The following is a 7,163-nucleotide window of genomic DNA, read 5'->3' as shown; positions in this document are numbered from 1 at the left end:
AAGTTTAGTTCAGCAAGACCATTGTTGCAGAGTTTAGATAGATAACTGGCTACAAGAACATGAGTTGGTTATTGCAGAAATAGTTATATCTAGTTATGAACCACATTTTTTTCCTATCATACTTTTAAATTACAAAGAACGAGTACCTTCCTCTGCGTCTGTATGCTTACTACTGATATGTGATGGCTACTAATTATATTCTGAATGATTTGTAGTCAGATTCTGTTTGTGAATTTTTTTCTTCTTCCACTGAAATCATTGTAACTATGAGTCATTCAGCTTTAGAGTTGGAAAATGTTTCTTGGAAAAGTTTAAACATTTAATTGATGTTTATTTAACATTTAATTGATCCAAGTGTTAAACTGAATTTAAATTGTTCGAATTAGACTATGATTTTCAGCTTTACCAGTGTGCTCATAAGCGCTTGTGAATTCACAGAGCACCAGATGTCTTGTGCCTTCTTTTAGGTGTCATAAGTGAACATGCATAGGTGTTGATTGTAGGCTTTTGTCTTTCTAAAGTTCTTTGGGTAATAAATCTTAGTTGGTGAGCTTCATTTAACATTGCTAAATGTTTTACTTACTGAATAGCTTTAAGCTTCCCTTTTAATTCTTCTCAGTACAATCATGTAACACTTCTATTTTGTATGTGACGGAAATCTAGTAAATAGATTAAATGACTTTCTCAAACTCAGTTAATAGTTTAATACCAAGTGAGATTATAAAGTTCCATAATCAAAATAAGGTCACTGTTATATATCTTACAAGAGCAAACATTGTCTTGGGAGAGTGTAGGCAGAGGCTGCTCATTTGTTCCTGGCCACCCAGACCTGAAATACCACACAGAAACTGTATTAAAACACTGCTTGGCCAATCACTTAAGCATATTGCTAGCTAGCTCTTTTAAATTAACCCATTTCTATTAATCTCTGTGTTGCCTGTGGCTGTGGTCTACTGGTAAGGTTCTGTCTGGCCTCAGTCTCCCACAGCAGCTACATGGCTTCTTCCTCACTCCACCTACTCTCTCTTTATGTCCCTTCCAGCCTGGCTTTACTCTGTTAAACTGTTGGCCAAAAGCAGCGTCTTTATTAACCCATGGCAATAAAACATACTCACAGCCTCCATCACTTCCCACATTAGGAGGTCATCTGAACTTAGCGGTAAAGCTCTTGTGACAGAACACAAGTGCAGCGAGAAGTCAGTAGTCATTGGTTTTCCTTTAAGTAAAGTGCGCTTTTCCTCAGGTGATGCAACACTGTTGAACAACCTACACAGCGTGAGTGAAACATAGGTGGTCACTTAGCAGCATGGAAAATCGACATCTATAAAATACGAATTTGCACTTTGAGCTAGCCGTTTCCATTCTATTTATTTTTTCTTCTTAAGAACAGGTGTAGTAAAATTAGTCAAAGGCAAAGCCAGTTCATGTAAGGATTTTTTTTTTTTTTTGGTTTTGTTTGTAGTAAAATTTATTAAGGTAGAGCACAAATAAAAATCAAAATATCTAAATAGTTGAATATCCATGTTTTGGAAAGAATGTCTATTATGAGCCTAACAATTTCTTCGCTTAGCACAAGAGCCTATCGGAGAAAATGAGGGAAGACTTCCTACCAGGGCTCACATTTGCTTCTGGGGTTGGGGTTAATCTCTCCTTTCAAAGCCTTCTCTATGTGTTATGGTCAGTATTTACAGTGAGCTCAGCTTGACCATGAGTTTTTCTGGTATCTGACTGGTAATAAAAGGGTATTGGTAACAGCAACCTCCAAACTCTTGCTACCATTTGTTTTTCATGAGCCTTTGGGAAAAAAAAAAAAAAAAAAAAAAAAAAAAAAAAAAACAAACTTTTTCCTTGAAACCTGGATTGCTATAGAACCGGGGCTAACACCCTCATTTATAGTAGTTAAAGTGTAACAGTAGCCATGCTGTCAACTCTAACACTATTGAGTGAGTGAACCTTGCAGTAGAATTAATTATGTGGGTTCCAAAGGTGGGAGCCCACACCTGGAGCACACAGTGCCCTTGAGATGGTTTCACTTCATGACTGCAGCTTCAGTGCACATCTCATAGTTCTGGCAGCTCCAGTATCCTAGGATCTTCATTTTGTATCCTCACACATTGCCCTTGGGGGGCCTTATTGCAAGGACATCAACCCTGCCACATAGCATAGCCTCGGCAGCTCTCTGGAACCATAGCAAAAGACCATAGGTCTTCTCAATTCATCTTCTATGCTTGTAAAACTTCCATTATGTGGATACTGTAGTCAGTTTCTGCTGCCAGCTCAGTATGGGGCCTAGCCCCTGTGGATCACAATTGCACAGCTTGTCTGTTGTACAGTAATAGTGTCAAGTGTGGCTTTAATGACACTAATAATTAACGGTTACTTTTTAACATTGCCTTGCCTATAAAGTTAAGCTGACACTCTCTCACCAAACTGCACACTTCTTGATGTGTGTAGACCTAGATCAGAACAATAAGTAGTAACCACATCACAATTTGACTATTATCCTGTCTTGAAATTTCTATTTCTTTGATCAAAATAATTACTCCTATACTCCTGTATTCATCTTCATTAAAGTTTTTATGACCTTGGCAGAATGCATTTTGCAGAGAGAGTGGTCAAGATAGCACACAAACGGCCTTTAGTTCCCCCCCCCCCATTTTGTTTTTTGAGACAGGGTTTCTTTATAGCTTTGGTTGGAGCCTGTCCTGGAACTAGCTCTTGTAGACCAGGCTGGCCTCGAATTCACAGAGATACACCTTCCTCTGCCACCCTAGTGCTGGCATTAAAGGCATGTGCCATCACCACCCAGCTATATGTCCTTTAGCCCAATTTAAGAAGGAGTCCTTGATCTCTGAACCTTGGTAAGCTGGGTCTCCACTGTCCATGTTTCTTTTAACCTTTTGGTTTTCTAAACTCATCAGAATGGGCCATTAAGTAATGTAGACCATGGGAAGCCAGCTCCAAGGTCTGTTCCAGAAAGAGAGAAAACCTCAGAGTAGCAGGACTTAGGAAAAATTCTTATTTGGGGCTTGCTACACTTTTCTATCTGAGGGGGAAATAAACAAGCACAGTTTCTGCTGCTAACCTAAGAAAAGAGGAACAAGCACATGTTCTTCTGATGGTAAACTTTTTTACTTCAATTTAACTAATTACTTTCTTGACGATCTTACATACACACCTCTCTTAATTATTTCTTACAAAATCCTGTATTTTTCCCTCTTTGGGTACCATATAAAGTCTTCAGTCAGCACCAAGGTAAATAAGAAAATTCGCAAATGCAGCAATAGCTTGGGAAAAATTCTTATCTGGCTAAAGGTTAGACTTCCATTGGAGGGTAAAAAAAGAAACACAAGTGCTTTCTCTTCATCTTGAGAAAGATTCTCTCTGAAAAAATTCTCTTGCTCTCTCTCTGCTGATGCTACCCTTTGATCACTGCTCCTTCACTCAGCCTGGCCACTCCTCCGCTGCCTCTGCTCTTCTCACAAACAAACTCTGGATCACAGTGACCAACCAGTGAGCCACCACGGCTTTGCACGTAGTTGATGAGGGTTCCCAGACAGTGAACAGTTGGCTGAACCTTAAGATTGGGGAGTATGTGCAAACTGATCTTGAATCAATAGAACAACACCTGGGAAAATGACCTCATGTATTTGTTTGTAGGGGCAACCAGTTGCTTTGAATTTGTTCTGAAGTCTAAAATTAGCTGTTTGTGTAAAAGGCTGTCTTTATGAGTGAGAATCCTATGTCAGTCTGAGTAATGTAAAATATCCTAATATTCATCAGGATCATCTTCCTGACCACCCACAGCTATTTGTGTGCCTAGTAGATGGAATATTTTCATGAAGTAAACACAAGCAGTAGGAATACACCCAAAGCTGTTATTAGGGAAGAAATGAAGTTCTTAGAGAAGAAATGAAGTGACTCATGGGAGAAATTACAAACAGGAAGGAATAACTGGTTATCACAGCCCACTGGCCTTACCAGGTGGGGCTCCCAACCAGGGAATCATGAGTCTGATGGGTTAACTTGTTAAACACTAGTTGGCACTGCTGTACATTCCCATAGCCCTCTGCAATTAAGTTCTGTTTACAGTATCCTAGGACATTTCTAGTTCAATATCCCTACTATTGAGGTCCATATTCTCAGTTATTTTTCTCCTTGTTACCAACAACTGACCAGCAATGTAAGAAGGGTTGGTTTTGACCTACATTGCTGGGAGATCCACTCTGTTGTAACAGGGAAAGTTCATTCAATAGGAGAGGTGGGTAACTGGCCACACTGTATCCACAGTCAAGATGAAGACTGAATAGGAAATGGGACTAGCCTGTAAAATATCAAGAACCAGCCCCAGTGACCCACTTCCTGCAAGTCTACTTTCCCTAACAGTGCCACCAGTTGAGAGAATGGGTGTTGAAACTCATGGACCTGAGGGGACATTTTGCATTTAAACCAGAGCAGCTTACCTGAAAGTCTTTGAAAAGCCCTATTGAAGTAGTAACAATTAAGGCCTCTTATTTAGGCAACAAATATTTAAAACTGGGATCTTTTTATACCTTGGAGGGGAAGTCTCCTAAAAACTGCTTTGTGAGGAATCTATCCATGTTTGCCATATTGAACTAATATCTTTGTTGGTACATTTAAAAGAAAACATATTGTAAACTTTGAATGCTTGGTGAAATTTAAGAGCTAAGATGGCTAGGTATTCCATTTTTAACTCCTGGTATTGGCAACAGTATTTCAATTTCCTGTTTACAATAATAGGATTCTGTAGAAAACAATACAATACAAACAATTATAAAAATGATTGGTTTTATCATTAGAGACTAGACAGTTTCATGATGGCTCCATCCAATGGGAAACCAGTAGTTCCTCTGCCCCAGGATCTAACACCTCATAAAGAGAAACCAATGATACATCTTCAGCCTGAGGCTACAAGCTTAGGAGCTCCTAGAGAGCTGCTAGTGTGAAACCATGTTCAAAGACTGAGGGAACTGAAGACTGATGTTTTGTTGAGTAATCCTGGATAAATTAGCTGGATATCACAGCAACTAAACCACAAACCATTGGAACTCCTATGAAAGACCCTTAATCAGCTACTTCTAAGTGGGAAGACCCACCTTAAATGTGGGTGACACCCTCTGGTAGCAGACCATAGAAAAGAACATAGAAAAATTAAACTATGTGATACCTCCCTGCCTTCCCCATTACTGGCAATCTATTTTCCTCCTACTCCATTCCTTTGCTGATATAGAAACAACTGCCTTGAGCATCCAATGTATATAATGAAGACAAGTGGCTCTCCAGGAATACAGACCTATAGTTCCAGATTGAGACTGCTGAGACATCCAGCCCCATGGACTAACTGGTGTGAGATGGCAATTTTTGCATTACCTGGACCTTATCATGTAAACCAATATAATCCAATTTTAATATGTCATTCTGTCAGTTCTATTTCTCTAGACAATACAAATACAGCTGTGTATGTATAATAACAACAAAGTGGCCACATCCTCATGAATTTCCAAGAAGTAGGTGTGTCCTTTTTTTCTCTTTTTGTTCCATCCTTATCCACAGCTACTGGCTGGTTGTATACAATTTCAGCGTGGGTCTTCTCCATTAGTGGCTGGAAATAATCAAAGTGAGAGTTGAAATCAACAAAATAGAAACAAAGAAAACAATATAAAGAATCATTGAGAAAAGAGTTGTTTCTTTGAGAAATCAACAAAATAGACAAATCTTTATCCAAATTAACCAAAAGGCAGAAAAAGAATATCCAGATTAACAAAATCAGAAATGAAAATTGGAAACCTTCAAGACTTTCAAAGGAGAACTAATACCAAAACTCCTCAAATTGTTCCACACAATAGAAACAAAAGGAACATTGCAAAACTCTCTTTACGAGGATACAATTACCCTGATATCAAACTACACAAAGACATTACTAAGAAAGAGGATTATAGACCATTCCCACTCACGAACACTGGTGCAAAAATACTCAATAAAATACTGGCAAACCAAATCCAAGATCACATCAGAAAAATTATCCACTATAACCAAGTAGGCTTTGTCCCAGAGATGCAGGGATAGTTCAACATACAAAAAGCTGTCAATGTAATCCACTATATAAACAAACTGAAAAAAAAACCCACACACATGATCATCGCATTAGATGCTGAAAAAGTCTTCAAAAAAGATTACCCCTTCTCGATAAATGTCTTGGAGAGAGCAGAATTTCAAGGAGCATAACTAAACAATGAAGGCAGTATGCAGCAAACCAACAGCCAACACCAAACTAAGTGGAGAGAAACTCAAAGTGATTCCACTGAAGTCAGGAACAAGACAAAGCTGTGCACTCTCTCCATATCTATGCAATATAGTACTTCAGGTTCTAGCTAGAGTAATAAGAAAACAACGGAGATTAAGGGGATACCAATTGATAAAAACAAAATCAAACTCTCACTATTTGCTGATGATATGATAGTTTATAAAAGTGACCCCAATAATTCTACCAATAACCTACTACTCATAAACACCTTCAGCAATGCAGGAGGATACAAGATTAACTCAAAAAATTAGTAGCCCTTTTTTATACAGATAATAAATGGGCTGAGAAAAAAATCAGAGAAACATCACCCTTCACAATAGCCACAAATAACATAAAATATATTGGAGTAACTCTAACCAAACAAGTGGAAGACATGTATGACAAGAACTTTAAATCTTTGAAGAAAGAAATTGAAGAAGAAACCAGAAAATAGATCACCCATGCTCTTGGGTAGGTAGAATTAACATAGTAAAAATGTCATTCATACCAAAAGCAATCTACCGGTTCAATGGAATGCCCATCAAAATCCCAGTAAAATTCTTCACAGACCTAAAAAGAACAATACTCAAATTCATATATGGAAAAGCAAAAAGCTCAGGATAGACAAAACAATCCTGTATAAAAAAGGAACTTCTGAAGGCATCACATTCCCTGACATCAAACTCTACTACAGAGCTACAGTACTAAAAAACAGCCTGGTATTGGCATAAGAACAGACAGAAGGACTAATGGAATAGATTCGAAGACAGATCCACAATCCACAGATCTACAAAGTCCTGATTTGTGACAAAGAAGCAAAACTTATAAAATGGCAAAAGAAAGCATATTCAACCAATGG

Source organism: Arvicola amphibius, chromosome 1, assembly GCF_903992535.2.
Source record: "Arvicola amphibius chromosome 1, mArvAmp1.2, whole genome shotgun sequence".
Classification (NCBI taxonomy): Eukaryota; Metazoa; Chordata; class Mammalia; order Rodentia; family Cricetidae; genus Arvicola; species Arvicola amphibius.
Note: the sequence above shows the minus strand (reverse complement) of the source record.